A 17,448-nucleotide genomic window follows, 5' to 3' on the forward strand; every position below is an offset into this window, starting at 1 on the left:
CTTATCTTTTTATATGAGAATTTCAAAGCACTAAATATCAAATCCAACTTCAAGAAATGAATTATTAGCAGCAAACTTCTCAGTAATCACAGGGCTCTGGCATGAAATCATGATTTCTAAATCTGTTTTAAAACCATGTCACACTTTCCTACCTTTCTCTAGTCTTCTATGTAGTGTTCTGGTGCATTAGCATTTATTTCTCTAGCTTTCTCATCTATATTCCCAGTGTCTCAGGATGACAATATGCATTTTCACCAGACCATCAGACAGGGAATAAAACACTGGAAAAAGCAACATTTTTGTGTGTATTTTTCTTGCTGTAACACTCAGATAAGCTCCTTGATATAAAGGTCGGACATGTACACAAACTATAGGAAGGCCTAAAGGAATCAATTTTGGTGTGCTGTTTAATATAAGTGTTAAAAGTCAGATGATTAGTAAAAAGAGAAAGAAGGCATATTATTTATCATTCATATTAATGCATCACTTGCATCTCAATTACTACAAAAAGATGAGGAAAAATGCTGTGACAATCAATTTAATGTCACTTTAAAAACATTCTTATTCTGTATTCTTTGTGATCATGACATCACGTCCACCAGTTTGTGAATCAAATTACAGGCAGACCACATGTAATAGATTAATTTTAAAATGATTTCACTAAGACAAACAGAAACTTTCTTGGAATCCTCTAAGAATGTCTGCAATCTGAATACTTCATCTATTCCACCTTTTTGACACACTTCTGTTATGACTGTGTTAAAAAGGATAAAAAGTTTATTAAAATCTCATCTTATTAATATGTATTTATTATGAACTAGCATATAGTATTAGAACTAGCATAGTATTAGAACTCTGTAAAATCAGGGTGAATGGCAACGGTTGACTTCTGTCAATAAGGAGGAGTCGTGTCTAGTCAGCCTGGCCTTCTGTTATTTCATCAGAATAGCAATTAAATAAATCATAAATAAAATCTGACCATAGTGGCTTATACGCTTTGGAGGTTAAGCTAGATTTTAAAGTAGATCCATATTTAAGGCATGAATAACAAAGGAAAAAGTCCATACTTGGCACTCTACAGACAGGTCAAGCTATCTTGGCACCCTAGCAAATGTGAATATTTTATTCCAAATTTAAAAGTGCACTCTCTCTCTTACTCAAGCATGCCACCCAAAATAGGCAGTCTCTATGTACTAGATTCCACAACTTGGTTTATAATATCACAAGTATTTAGTACCATGCTTGAGGGGAGGGAAAAAAAAAAAAAAAAAGGAAAAAAGGGTTTCCAGAAATAGGATTCAAGTTTAGAACCCCAACCACCTCGAAGTATTTCATGCCTAAGGCCAAACTTTGTTGTTGGTGGTGATAGTATATTTGTCTATGCAGATCTGATTGCAACAGCATTTACATACTTGGCTGAAATTGAAGCAGAAATTACTAAAATACTGGTTCATTACTCCTCTCTTCTACTGGTTTTAATTTGGTAATTTGTTTGTACTATTGTTTTTCTGAAGTTGTATATCTTCCTGTACATACCAGTTTTTCTGAACAGCCTTTTCTAGTCACATATCAGATACTTGCCCCCCTATATCTCTTTTGTCACTTCCTTGATGCATTACTGTCTGTATTCCATCATCTCATCCCCTTTACTGTAATGTAAACCTTGGGCTCAATAAACATTGATATCTTCAAACTTGTGCTATTTTTTTTTCTTAATCTCTCATTTCTTCTATGATTTTTCATGAAATGTTAAGGAAGTATTTTAATGGAGTTCAAGAGCTCAGGCTAACGAGCAGTTATGAACAATTCATAACTACTCTTCCTGAACACAAACCATAAAAATGGTTTTCATTAGATTTTCAGTTTTGCAAGTGCCTGAGAATAGCAAACAGCAGCAAGTACAGCTATGAAGGGAATCAAATGTGTTCACTAGTATTTTAATGTTTTTGTCTGCTAATTCATTTAATCCAAGGAGTAAAGATCTTCACAAACCACTGTGTTTTATACTGTCTTCCATACATTGTGCAAACAAGATGCACCATGGAAGCCTATGGACCCTACACATCCACACTATGGCTTGCATTGTTTACCTGGAAAATGTCAACATTAAGTGCTGATGTCAGCCCTTAGAAAAAAGAGTACTGCAAGAGTTCATGAACCAGCTTCTTATACAGCCCACTAGCAACACAGAGCAGTGGTTCCTAAAAATTTCTTACACAGAACAGAGTTGGCTTTTACACTAAATTCACTTGTAAATATCTAATTATTTTGAAAATCCTTTTAGGAAGCTCATGTTTTATACTCTCCATGTTGTTTTGATTTTTATGTATTCCAGATCACTGGCAACTTAAAACCTCATAATTTCATCCATGTTAAGAGGTTAACGTAGGCTAGTTTTCTCACCTTACAATGTCAGCTGGGTTATGTAGAAGACTGCAACAGGAGCAAGTTATGCATACCAAAAAGAAAAATCACAAAAATGACAAAGAAAAAAAAGTTGTCCTTTAAATATTGTTTATCTGTGTCAGCTAATAGCACACATAGGTGCAATTCCTGCCTTCTCTTGCTAGCAGAATTAATCAAATCCTCTTGGAGCTTAAATCAATACAGGTAAGTCTAGTCAGGGAAGAATGCCTGGTAACTGAGTAAAATTTAGCCTTGAATAAAGGGGTCATATTGTCTTCTTAATTAGCCGTTTCTTGAGAGCAGTAAGTATAGATAACATTCAGTAAGGCTGATGTCTCAAAAAAAAAAAAATTTAAAACTGCAATTATGTTACAGAACAAAAGCATTTTATTAAATACAAATCAGTTGAATTTCATCAATAATGAGGCTTCCACCTTCATTAAGCTCTTAATGCTATCACAAACACAGGTGTAAGTACTTTCCCATTCATTTTACCTTTCATTAACAATATTACATTTTTCATTATATGATGCAGCAAGGGAAAGGAGAAAAATCAGTCTCCATCTTTTCATTCAATTAAAGTGATGAGGAAGGACAGACTATTTATCTTAATTAATGTTCATCTGAATCAAATTTCTGTCTTATGAAAGTAATACCAAAGTTCTTCAGCTTTAAGAAATCCTTGTTTTTTTAAATCATACAGGTATGGATAGGAGACAGTTATATATTGGATTAGCCATTGAACACTAACATGCAGCTCTTAGACTAAGCTAAGACAGAAAGGGGAAAAAAAAATCAGCAGAGTAAGGCATGAAGAAAATAACATGTTGACAATGGAAAACTTTAGAATTAACCCTATCGTTATTAAGGCAGATGGGTAAAGCAAAGCACAAGCAGTTATATTGCATTCAGAACAGCAAGTGGCATTTAGCAGTAAGAACCAAGGATCCTTACTCAGTGGAGACTTTGGAAGGCATCTACCCCAAAGCAATCCTTACTCTAGGAGTTCCCACAAACAAACAGATAAATGTATCAGGGCCGAAGGAGAAACAGGCCTAGGCCTTGGACTTCATCAGTCCTATGGCCACCTCCTGGCTGATGACCAAGATGAAGCTGGAAAACATCCATCTCAGAGCTCTCCAGAGAAAGAAAACTCTTTCTTAAGAATGCCAAGGTTTTTGAAACTGGAAATGCTGTAGCAGATGTGATTTACCTGCATCCTTAAGATCTAAGAATTTTTAAGTGTTATGTTGTTAACCAAGAAAGCAAAGATTTTCTTTAAGTTCTACCCTTCTTCTGGCTCTTCCTGATAGAGAGATGTTGGAAGAGCATCTGAACTTGCCTTACTGGAGTATAATAATTTTAACACTGGATTAAGGATGTAAGAAAGTAGTCTGTTTCATCCCAACAACTGAAGCAGTGAGTTCCTGATTTTCCCCACATCTCATGCCTTCTGCAGCAGTTTAAAAGAAACATAATGCAAAGTACTACCCTGTCTCTCTAGAAGCACTCCAAGTACCTCCTAAAACCCTTCTTTGACAATATTCAATATTTAAACAAACAAACAAAACCAACACACAAGCATCTGCTATCTTAGTATCTTCAGATATCTCTGTTAATGCATTCTGGGACAAAATAAAATCTAGTTTTTGTATTTTACAACATTATCAAATACTGTTGGTGATATTCACTCTAGCCACAGAGGATAAAATTTTCAAGTTAGTCCAAGCTGCACTTGGGCCTTTTTAGAACAATAGGCTTAAACTCAACATAAATAGGCCATTATACATATCATAAATTTAGTATCGGTAATTCTTACTGTTGAAAAGGAACAACGTATATGTTGTAGAAAAAGAGTAGAAACAGTCTTGGGATGTTACATAAAACCTACTAGATTTGTTTATACTCATTTTGGCTTAAGCTCAAGTCACTGCTCTTACTGCTTCTTCAGTTGGCTGTGTCTTCACCACATGCATTCAAGCTGTTCTAGTACCAATAGCTCTATAGCCTTTAAATAGCTAAGAGAATTCATATTCTCTTACAGCCTTTAAAAACTCTGCAAGTTACATGTTTTGTTCAGGCTCATGCTTTTAGCATAGCAGTTTATAGTCAGACCCCAGAGACAACAGTTTGGAATACCATTATACCTTTATCATCATGAATTCTGGCCTTCTGTTACAATGCCAGCAAGAGACATCACTCTGATCTCTCTGCATTCAAAACAGTGTGCAATGATACCAAAAAAAGTCCCAGGTATGACACAGATCTAAAAGGTGAAGTGAACCCTTTGCCATTTGTTATCTTTCTGCACCTTTACCCCCAGTTGTAGGAACAGTTGGTCCCATTGCACATTCCAGTTTCCCACTTCACAGCAAGACTGATTCTGAAGTTAATATTGTACACCAAATATTTATCTGTGATACTCCAGTAATCCTAAATAATCTTTAAAAAATTCTGAAGTGATTAGATGACTACTGTGAAGAAGCAGCTGAGCTTGTTGGCAGCTTCTGAAGAGGCAAAACACCATGTTTTGTGAATGATACTGCACACTGTATTAAAGTAGATCAGTTTCTTTATGTATAGTCTGAAAAACAAGTAACAAGTTCAAATCCATTGTACTGCTTTAATACCTAAACAGTGTCTTTATGTATGATCTCTTAACATAATAAATATGTTCCACTAATTTATCTGTGAGATTCCAGTTTTCTGTCTGGGATGCGCACACGCTCCCCCCAGACAAATATATACATAGATGGATATATATAGCCTCTATATATTGCCTATTATATATATATATTTTATATATATATATATATATAAAAATATAAAGACTGACAAGCCATGCAAGAATGCAAAGAGATACAAAGAAAATATGAAGAGTGGTCAACATCTCCCCTCAAATGATTTCAGGTAAGAGGACAAGTTGGAAGCAGAGTTCCAAGTAATGCAAACATTTCACAAAAAGGAATTGGATGTTTTTCATTATAAAGTTTCTCATGTATTGCATATTAGAGTGCTTAAAATTCAAAGCAGCTCAGACTATATTCCATCCAATGTACTTGTCAGTTGTATTTCTTTGGTATGTAATTTACTTGACAGGCACAGTTTAAATGCTTTAAAATAAACCATTGTACCAAGAAGAGACACAGCCTAGTAACACAGCTTTAAGCTTTATTAGGCTTTTAAATGCAACCAATTTGTTAGGGTGAAATCTTTAGAAATGACCCCTAAAACCTGTCAGTGGAAGAATCCATTTGGATTGCCTTTTTTCCCCTCATTAAACCACTCAAACCTTTTGCATTATTCATATGCAAAGCCTCCTATAATATATTATCTATATCATAGAAGACACCCTGCTACTGTGACTGTGCCTCCTATAGCTAATGTAGCTTGTGGACAAGCACTGCTGAAAACCAGTCAGTGAATGATCACGCTAAATATTTCAAAGTTAAAATGCATTTAAACTTTACATTCTTTTCATACCTTCCTATTCCTTTCCATACCAGTCCTATTCCATCTTCCACATCTTCTTGTATATTATATAATTTTAATTTTTTGATTGTTGGTTTTGTGTTTGTTTTTGTTTTGTTTGTGTGTTTTTAAAGCAAGCTACTTTAGATCTAAAACTGTATCTTCCAAACACAGTGATGGAAGTTGCCATACTTGGAGTGTATCTCTTCCAAAGCAAATAGACTGCATTTCTTCTAAAGAAAACACTTGTTTCTTAAACCTTGGCAATGTGAAGGTTTTCAAGGTGGTAAAAATAATTTGGCACTAGTCAAATGTGTGTTTGGTTCTTCTAGGCACTAATTCCACTACACTTCCTTAATTTTATCCCAAAAATATTATTAATCTACCAATCTCATCTTGAAAACAGCAAGTCCTGTTCCAAACACAATGAGCCATGTGAAATTGTTATTTATTGAAATAAACATATATAAAATATATGAAATAGAAAGCTACATTCATTACAAAACTGCAGATGCCAAATAGAAAGGGAATAGAGTCATGCACTGGAATTGAAGTTTTCCAGAAAAAAATCATTATCTCACAAAGGAAATACACAAGCAATGAGGTTAAGCCTTGTCTTAGTTAAACTTTCTAAGGATACCTACTGGAGAAAAAAAAACAAAAAGATAGTAGTGTTTAAATCTTAGATTTCTCAAACATATATTCCATGGTCTATAAATGCAAGTCTGATGCATTCTTTTTCTTGGTTTGTTGAGAATGGTTTTGTAATTCCTTTTTGTTTGTATTTCAGTTGAGCTGACTTAATGAATCCTCAAGGTTACATATTCCTCTTCTATTGATTAAGAACTTCAATTGATTAACCACTCAATTTTGTTGATTATATGAAGGTGGATTTTTGTTCTTTTTAAAAACATTAGAACCTTGATAGTTAAATACAACCTTTCTTGAAAGCCTATGGAAGGCCAAAAAACGTAAACTAAACAGAAATAACATGAAGCAAATCAATGTAATCAAGTACCAAGGAATAACTTGTCATGAGAAATATATCTATTAACTTGTAAGACAAACTCATGTAAGCAATACAGAAATGAACAGACAAAACTTATCTTACACCATGGTTTCTGGTTTCTTGTGGGCCAGTCTCTAGACTAAAATAGAAGATGTCAGAGCGTGACCTTCCCAACTGTCATTCAAATGAGTCTTAGGTGCTCTGCATCATCTTCTGAGATTACATGGAAAAACTGCTGTGGGACCAATTCTAACATATAAATTCATCAGTTGCTATGTAAGTACACAACTTCATGAATATATTCAGAATATTGAGATGGAAGAAATCATTACACAGGAAGGGTGGGTGATAGTATTGTAAATCAACTAAGATTTAATATAAAGTCTGATCTGAGTGTAGAAATCTTCAATTGTAAATGTACTTTGTTATGCTAAAAGTTAGAACTGGATTTCATAATAGATTTGATAAATCAGATGAGCTAAGCGTTCTTGCAAAATCAATCAGCCCTTCAACCCAGAAGCTGTAGAAGTCATCTGGAAATGAGTAAGAAAGGGCTCTATAGAATGGCAGACATCTGCAGTGTAAGTGCAGATACACAAAACATATTGAACCTTCCCTGCAAAACAAAACTAACAAAGAAAAACAACACCAGCAAAAAAACACTGCTCCTTAGATCTAAGAATGTCAAATTGAATACAAATATGCACTAGACATACAAGGCAAACACCCTCCCCCCCCCAAAATGGAAAAAAAATGCCAGCAAGAAAAACTGTGTGCATGTGATGGGAGGAGTCCTCATACTTGAAATTTTAAAGGTGACATTTGCCAATTAAGACATAGCATACATGGTCAAGGCCAGTAATCAGCAAGAATTGTATATAAGCCATGTTTCTCATGTACAGCAAGGAGTGATCATGTTGAATTGAAAAGTAATACATTGAATTTAATAAAGAAACAGTCTGGCTTCCACAGACTTCAGATGAGACACAGATGAAGGAATACAAAGGCTTTTTGGAATAGGAGGCAACAGCTACAATTATTTTAATGGCATTAGATATTAAATACCATGCAAGTCTAGATTAATTGCTTATGATGGTTCTTTTGACTAATTTTTTGATAAAAAAAGATTTTCAAATAAAAACTTTTAATTACTTAGCAAGTTCTAGTGTGTTAATCTGCAAGATTTAAAACAGGAACTGAGCTCTTATCTAAAATAAGAAAATCAAGGAAACAGTCTGTTTTTGCATCCATTCTGTGGAATAAAATACCATTTCCCAAGAACAGAAAAGAGCTCCACCATTTCTTAGTAAAATGAAGACTTCCGTTTTTAGAGAGAGCATCTCCTAGTTTATTCCTTCATTGTTGCAAGTTTCAGAAACAGTATTTGTAACCTCAAGGGAATGAGACATTCAGGACGCTGAGACCAATTTCAGATCTAATAAAGCCTAAACTTGATCCTAAAAGTCTTTTACAACATGACAATCTAATAGGGTGCCAGCTCACGTGTTTCAAGTTGTTCTTTTTTCTCCCCAACTCATCCCCCAACTCACTGCCAACTTCAACAGATAAAAGGTACAGGTTTGTGGCACATCAGCTGGACAGGGGCAAAGTAGTAATTTAGTAGCAGTAGTTTATAAGATTTACTACTCATCTTCAAATAAAATTTAGAAATGCTGTAATATGCTTTTGTTTCCTTTTCATCTCTTCCTCTCATGGATTGAATTCAGAAATAAAAAAAAAAAAAACCTACCAACACACACACACCACATCACCCCAGTTAAAAACATGCATTAGAGGGGTTGCTCTCCTGCAGTTCACCAAACCAATCAAGTAGTGCTGAAAATCATGTACCTATGATTGATAATAAGATTTTAACAAGCAGGAAAATGAATAATTCATTTTCAATGTGATCTCTAGACTGGAGTCCCCTGGTTCTTCTTAAATTCACTACTTCAGAAGAATTACTCTGAAGAGATTTCACATGACACAAAGATTCCTTTGTACTTGTCAGAGAATCAAGGTGGCCCCTCATCAACAATATGGCTTTAGGTTGATTTTCTTTCTCCTTTTCAGAGTCCATTTCCCTCCTCTGAATACTGATTAGTACCGATATCTACTTTGTTTCTTTTTGTGACTTTCAGTCTTTCAATTTTAAGAGAGTCAAACAAGTTCGACTTTATAAAACAGCAACTAGAAACTGTTCCAGGCAGGAGTATGTGAGATCTCAGAGATTAAAGGGATTGTCTATTCCCCAGTGCATTCTTACCGTACTGTCCCTCAAAATTGGTGTGAATAAGATGCATTTCCTTCTCTGAAACATCTTGTACACACTGTGACAGTTGACAGGAACAACCTGATATTGACTTTTTTATTGTTAATCTTTTTTTCTTATCATAGCAAAAGAAGTGGAAACTTGTCAAAATAATATAACATGGAGGGTAAATTACAGACATCAAATTAAATAATTCTAAAAAGTGAAGCTCTTGGACATCAAGACATGCTGACATCTCAAAGCATGCACACAAAATGTTTCTGTATTGATCCTGTAAATTCACTAATTATTTTTCTCCACAAGAAATCTCCTTGGGTCAGTAGTTCTTCTGTTCTTTTTTTTTTTTTTTTTTTAATTTCCAATAGTGACTTTATACCTTATTTTAAGAATAGTAACTAGGTCTTCTAAGCACCCAATGTGATTCACTTTCTTATTACTTGGGTAGTATTTAGTCCTTATTACTGTCAGAATGATAATATTCAAAAGAATTGAAGCTGTATTATCTATATTTTATATTTGGGAAAAGAAAACAAACAAAAAAAAAACAAAACAAAAAACCACAGGTTAATAGGATGTCAGAAATTCAGGAGGAAAAGCATGTCTATTTCAGCACACTTATGTGCAAAAGCTTTCAAAGATCTCTATCATATGGCCCAACACAAGAAAGGAAAATAGACACTTTTTTTTTTTTTTTTTTGTCTCTGGACACTGACTTAAGGGGTTTGTCCAGCATTGCACAGGAGATCTGTGACAGAGAAGATTTAACCAAGAAAGTACCTCTCTCCCCTGCAACGACTGTTATTTTTCTTACAAGACTTTTATTAACTTGGAATGCCCATAAGTTTTGGCAAAGTGGTCTCGCAGGAAATTAAATAGGGAGATGGCTATATGCTTAATAGACATCACCGTATCTGATCAGGTAAAAACGCTGAGAATCTGTACAACAGACACCTTCCTTTACTACTGAGCTCTCATTGGTATCACACAGAGTCTAGCCTGAAAAGCTAGCTACTGAAGATGAACAAAAACAAACATGAAGACTTACCAGACCAAACTTAATTGGTATTCTTACATATTACAAAAGATTTCAAGTTCATTTCTGATTAAACAAGTACAAGTCCACACTAAAGCAAGGAAGAACCCAGTTCAGTCAAGCCCCTTAAGAACAGTTTAGAACAAATAACAGTATACATAAACATACCTCTACTTCTACACACATTTGTTGTGATACCTTAAAGTGAAAATAGCAACAGACCATAAGAGCAGCTGTTCTTTATGTTGTAAATCATTCTACATAAATTGGTAACACATCTTAATACAAAGCTGAATGTTTCCAGAAGTGAAGTAAGATCAGATTTACTCTACAAGTACAAAATTATGTATAAATATTTTCAGGGATTTTCAATTCTCTCAACAAAATAGAAACTTCAGTTCTGATATAGTCAAATTATTACAAGTTATCTGACTAAAGAGCAATTCATACAGGCAATCACTTCTATCTCAAACCATAATAGTATTTAGGATTAGTAATATGATACCGAATCCCAAATGTCTTTCTCTGTGATAACTCCCATTCATTTCTAGATTCATATGGGGAAAATAGGAGAGAGGAAGATAAACAGGGAGGGCGCAAAGAAAATGGAATATTAATTCATTTGAACATAATAAGGCAGCATAAGGGAAGTATCATACTGAGTGGGTTTAGACAAATAAATATCAGATACACAGACGTCACCTCCAAAAAGGGTTGTGTAAGGTCAAAGAAAAGTGTGACTATTCCAGGAATTTTGGTTTCCCAAGAGCCAACAAAAAATAAACCTGCAATTCCTTGTTCTTTTCTGTACAAAATGAACACACCCTTCCCCCTCAGCAAGCAATTCTGTAGCAGTGACAATTAAATGAAAAGCAGGATCTACACACCTCTTCCTTACCATATACAAGATTCTTAAAACAAAACAAACAAGAAAGAAAAAAAATCAACTTGAGGATTAAGATAAATCTGCAAAGTTTTTAAAACATATATAAACTATGTGTACAGTATATCAGCTTGATCACATAGGCATTTATTTCTCCCACAGCACTTTGGGAAGGTGATCAAAAGAGGGATTCAGATTTTTAATTTTAACAGAACCTTCGAAATAACAGTACAAAATAAGAGTTGTGCCACTTGAAGACATGTAGAAGATGCTGCACAGTTTATCTGTGTATGAAGACATATCAACCTCTGAAATTGAATTGGTTAGACAGCTTGGTTAGACAGCCTGTTCCTTTTAGTCCCTAAAGGGCTATGGACCCATTTCCATGTCCGTGGGGTCTTTCTTGCTGACACAAAAATGCAAGTTGGGACACTAGCAGGCACACTGTAGGCTATGGTGTCACTCTAGGCACAGTTTTGAGATACAGATAGTACGCTAGCTACTTCTACTATTACCCAAGAGCTATTAATAGTCGGAGTCACTATAGCCCAGCAAGACATTTCAGTTACAGTTCTTCCCTCTTGATTTCTTTTTCTGAGAGCATATTTGTTTTTGAAAGGACCCTCAGTAATTTACTCTTCACTCTGTTCTACCTCAAGCCAATCTGGCTAGTAAGCAGGACTGGAGGCAGTGCCAAGATCTCATTCATTCTTCATTAGTTCTTAGATGTAAGAAAAGGCCTTCAGAGAGGCTTGGACATAAGATCTATACGGCTTATGTTGAAGAGCAAGCCTGTGGAATCAGGTCGCTACATCTTCTTACCCTTCTCCAGACCTAAGCACAGAATGATGGTGAGTCTCTGGAGATCAATGAGTCCAACCATCTTCTCAAACCAGGGTCGCCTAGAGTAGGTTACACTGTGCATCCCCTCTCTAACTTGTAATTAAACCTGCTGCTCATATACAGCATTTAAATGGTATTTAAATACCATTATTTGCATTGTACCCAGTGTGGAGTAAGTGAAATCTAATATGACAGGCATAAAGATAGGCCACTTAAGTGCTCTTGAAGTGTAATAAAGATATTAACTTGATAAGAACTATTTCTCATTCTGTGGTAAAATATCTTCACTGTGATTTACAGTTTCCAAACTTGAAGTGTTAATTTTAGCCAACAAAAATTAAATGCTATAATTCTTTTTCCTATTACTTTTGAAAGCTCGAGATGTGATCAAGCAGAAATCTATAATCCCCAAAAGCATAAGAAGTTAGTAAAATATAACCTGGGTGGGGAGGAAGGTGACAGTATGAGATATATTTATAGGGAAAAATATTAAGAATTATTAGCAAAAGCTACATAGAGAAAACCTTGTTGATATTTCAGTCAGTATTTGAAGTGAACTTATAAAGACAAGCCAAGGAATAAGGGCTTCAGAAGAAGAAAAATTTTGTTGTCCCTTCTGCCTTGACCAGGGAAGAAAGCTGAACAAAATTAATAGAAATATCCACAAGACTCCGCTCCATGGACTTCCAAAATAGAGAATAGATCAGAACTACATCCACGTGAATAGAGGGGGAAGTTTCCTTCCTTTTCACAAAGTGAAAAATGTATCTGTATAACAGATGCCATGGTGGTCAGAACACTCTTCCAGAAGAAAAGGATGCTTCACATCACAAATGGAATGGGATCAGTGAAAGAAAAACTGCTGAAACATGAATTTGAGGTCAGGGAATACCTTTTTTTTCCTCTCCCCCAGTTAGAAAGAGGGAAATGCATGGAGATTATTTTTGGAATAATAATATAATAAAACATATACAATGATACAAAATTTATTATAAGACTGAACAGTGATAGCAATTTTAATTGGTAAAGATTCAAATAGTTATACAAAAACAAACTAAATTTCAAGGGGAAGAATAAAAACAAATCTACTAGAAAGATACCCCTTTTCTTTAATCCAGATGAACTGAGAAAACAATTATTTTTCTCCCTTAATTGAAGAACTAACTAAAAATACATCAAGAACAAAGTATTAAGACTGACTGTTTTGATATCTCCTCAGATAGTTCAAATTTAGATGATGCAATTCTTATCAAGCCAGACTATTTTTTTTTAGTAATTCATGAAATATTAATGCCAGAAGAGAACAAAGTAATAAGTACCTCTTAAAATGTAATATTCAGAAGAACAAAACCAAGACTTCACTGCTTTGCATTAGTGAAACAAACAAGGCAGACCCGTAAAGAAAGCAGAGACAGCTTTACCAAAAACAACCAAAACTGAGATCAGTTCTACACTGACTTGCATCTTTTGTAATCAGGGATTTTCACTAAAATAGAGCAGAGGTTTTCACCCCCACCCCACCTCTCCTCTCCTCTCCACATTGTGCACAGGTATAGATTATAAAGCAGACAAAGAGCAGTGGTAAATCTAGTTCAGTAGAAATCCAGACATATTTGCATCTGAATTGAATTATTACAGCTTCTCTTTGCTATTCCTTTCAAAAGAATATCACTGCTGAAGAAAAAGCACTCAATCATTGAGATATATCAGAACTCAGCTACTTTCACAATGTCACTGAGAGAGCATGAATTTCAAAGTTATTTTGAAAAGGTGTTGAGAGTTCTGCTTGAAAACGGCCTTAAGATCAAATCTGGGATTCACTTTTTAACACGTATCTTTTGCACCTAACAAACTGTAGGTATGAAAATAGTATCTGCACTGCTCTGATCTTGTACTTTGTCTTCAAAGTACCTTAAAAAAACCTTATACTGTTGCATAATGGGCTTTACTGCTTCCCCACCCACCACCATCCCCACCAACCCATCACCTTTCAATACTTCCAAGGTAAATGTTGCTGTCTTATGACCTTTGTTCAATGTTCTTTCCATCATTGTTAAGAGAGAGTTCACATGTTGTCATTAAACTTTGAGAAGAATAATATGAGTATTAACAGCATGGGTTAGGAAGGAATGTCCATCAGCTTTTCTAATATATGTTTTCTGATATGCTTCTTGCAGTTATATCATGGTAAATCAGGAAGAGCTCCACTGTAAAACATAGAGTAAACTTTGATTTCATATAGCTAATTGTAAATTTCAGTCAAATAAAATTCCTTCTCCCCGCCCCCGAAGATGGGAAATGTCTTCTACTGGTAAAAGTAAATAAAACAATAGTGTCAACATTCAAGAATTATTCTTAAATACACATTTTTTAGTTCCCCCATGCAGTTTTCATATCACCATTTAATTTTACACTGTTAAATGGCAATTATACTCCAGGAGAAATATAGTGTTGCAGTCTGATCATGCAGGGACAGTGTTAGGAAAGCCAAGGCTGAATCTGGCAAGGGATTCAAAGGGCAAAAAAATTCTCTCCTATAAAGAAAGGCTGAGACAGCTGTGGATGTTCAGCCTGGAGCAGAGAAGGCTCCAGGGTGACCTTGTTGCAGCTTTTCAGTACTTAAAGGGGGCTTATAAAAAAGATGGAGAACAACTTTTTCCTCAGTCAAATAAAGAGAGGACAAGGGGGAATGGTTTTAAAGTAAAAGAGGGGAGATTTAGATTAGAGGTTAGGAGGAAATTCTTCACTAAGAGCATAGTAAGGCTCTGAGAACAGGTTGCTCAGAGAAGTTGTGGATGCCCCATCCCTGGAGGCGTTCAAGACCATGTTGGACAAGGCCCTGGGCAACCTGATCTAGTGGGTGGCATCCCTGCCCATGGCAGGGGGGTTGGAGTTACATGATCTTTAAGGTCCCTTCCAACCCAAACCATTCTATGAAAGGATTCTACAAGCACATAAACAGCAAATGAGTGCTGAGGGAGCTGGCTCATGTCTTTGTTTTGTATTTATTAAGTTAATCTTTTATAGTAAATAAAAGATTATTTCCTTTTGTCAGTAGGAAAAATATACATATACATCAATGAGGTTCTTTAATGTTTATACCTTAAGGTATAAACTGGAGGAAGAAGGGGAAAAGGGGGAAAAGAAGAGGGGAAAAAAGGAGGGACGGAAGACCAAAGATTCTAAAAAAAATGCATCTTCAGCCTAAGTTCACCGTAAACTGCAAGAACAGAAACATGAATTGTCCTGAGGTAACTACTGGAAACATCCACTCAGTGCTACTAGAGAGTGAATAGAAGATGTTCAGAGAACTTCTCTGCAGACCTTGGTTAACATGTAAGACACTATTACTGGATACAAACTAATATAAGTTCCCAAAAAGCAGTGACACTCGGAAAAGGGCTAGAGATTTTTTATGTATAGTGAGAACATCTACAGCTGAGAGTTACCATATAAACACTAATCATAATAGAAACCTTCTTGAAAGGGAACATTACCTGCAAGGGACAAAGAGCAAGTACATCCTTCAGCAAGTTATTCTATAATTTCCAGTATCAAATTTATTCATTTTCTCTGAAACACTGTTACCAGATACTACATCTATTCTGAGCAAGACAGTCCTACACTTGTAGTGATTTATTCTCTTAATTGGTAGGATTCATCTGGATTGAGAGCTACAAGAGGAACCAATTTTTGTTTTGTCCAATGCAGAGGAGAGAAGTCTTCATAATGAAATTAAGAATTTATGTAGGTGAAAATTTTTATCACTATTAATAAGCAGCACAAGCAGTTTGCTTTCCAGTACCAGTTCTCTGATATATCAAATATATTACAGTGTGAAAAAAAAAATCTGAAGTCTTTATTGAATTTAACAATTAACAGTAGTGTGTTTACACTTGCATTTAGACTTGCTTGATCTGAACATTAAATCAAGATCCAGAACTTAGGTGCTTGCATGTAACTTTTTCTCACAAGTCCACCTCTTACAATAGGGTGGAAAATAAAGCACAAGTAAGTGAATATTAAAGAAGAATCTAAGAAATATTTATTTTGTCAATTGCATCAACCACAATAGTTGGAGACTGACTACCTGAACACATTTTATTAAAATGAATGCAGCAAGCTACTTATTATCAGCAGTATCAAAACACTTCATGGAAGGTAATCAGTGAGAACGGTTTTTACACTGCACTAGCTACGACAGGCTGGACTTGCTGGTCAGTTCTGAAGAAAACGGACAGAAAACCAAAACCTAGAGAAGTTTGATCTCTTCTCTCTCATATTGTTCTCTAGCCTCTGGTCCTGAAGGGGGTAAAGGACAGGTCCCACACAGAACACTGAAAATATCATCATCTCTTGTTTGGAATATGCTTTATTTAGAAAATAAAATGATAAAACCTGCAAATTCGTTAAATTAAGTTCATAAAGGAAGAACTATAAAAGGAGCAAGTTAAGATAATTAAAGCTCATCAGAGTATGTATTTGAGTAGCTACAATAGGAGTCTATGACCAGCTTTATTTAATAGCAGAGATGTTAATAAAATAAGACTTTTTTTTTTCTTGAAGTGTGCTGTGCTGTAAATAAGCAGCAGCATCCCCGCAGCTGAGAGAAGAATCAAGCATGAATTATTTATACTGTCTGGAATAGATTTAGCTTCTTTCAGGCATTCTGTGAGTTCTGCAGTCAAGATGCAATCTTTCAATAATTCAGATGTCATCAGAAAAGAATAAGAAGACTTGTTTGGAAACATCATAGTAAACAAATTTTAAGTGTTGGAAACATACAATGCAAGGACAAGGCAAAGGTACTATTTAGTTGGCATTTGAGTTAAATTGTTTATATTATTAGGCTGACTATAAGCTAAAATGACGGTTTTGAAATTTATGTTTGAAAACTTCTGTGGAGAAGTAGGATGAACTAGAATTTTTTTTGCGTTCATATGTGGGACATAGAGATGTTCTTAAGGTAAGTTTTAACACTGAAAGAAAGAGAGCATGAAACCAAGGAACACTGCTCAGCCTATGAAAAACACCGCTTAGATTTTAATTCTTACCAATTCAAGAGATTCTCCTTTTTTTTTTATTATTATTTTATTCTGTCTTAAGGCTCAGAAAGGTTAAGTATTACTGGTAACTATAAAGCCTGGGTATATGAAATTTTGAAGATTTTTATGTCGTGAGTAGTAATAACTTTTGCCATCTTAGCAGCTCATCACTTTCTTGATCTCTGATCATACTCTTCCTATTTACAGTAACTCTTGATCTTCCCTCCTCAAGGGTATTTACACCCAAAACTTTGAAGTAGAGTTGTACCTTATTTTCCTTAAGATGAACTTATTAAACTAGCCTAGGAAATCTCAGCCTCTAAAAATGACTCATATTATGACACAAATACTGACCTGGGTCAAGATATCTCTAAGCAAAAACTCTGAGAGCTCATTGATGAAGCAGTTGAAGATATCCTCTTTGTCCAGTCCTGCACAGGACACCTCCTCCAGTTTCATTTTCTAATGTGGAAGCTTCTAGCAGCT

General features: G+C 35.1%; 1 protein-coding gene across 16 annotated transcripts in view; it reads right to left on the minus strand.

Annotated features, from left to right (window-relative positions):
- The window catches only part of LOC308194362 (uncharacterized protein), a 230,823-nt gene that overhangs the window by 140,399 nt on the left and 72,976 nt on the right, over positions 1-17,448 (minus strand). Inside the window, exons 9-10 of one of the 16 annotated variants that reach the window (XR_013950474.1) lie at positions 17,317-17,446; positions 9,482-14,124 (exon numbers count right to left, since the gene is read on the minus strand). The exons of 14 other annotated variants lie outside the window; for them this stretch is intronic. The gene's annotated coding sequence lies outside the window, so the exon portion shown is untranslated. Of the gene's footprint in view, positions 1-9,481; positions 14,125-17,316; positions 17,447-17,448 lie in introns of those variants that run through there. One more of the 16 variants, XR_013950473.1, reaches the window with a different exon arrangement.

Source organism: Anser brachyrhynchus (assembly GCF_964034855.1).
Source record: "Anser brachyrhynchus genome assembly, chromosome: 4".
Classification (NCBI taxonomy): Eukaryota; Metazoa; Chordata; class Aves; order Anseriformes; family Anatidae; genus Anser; species Anser brachyrhynchus.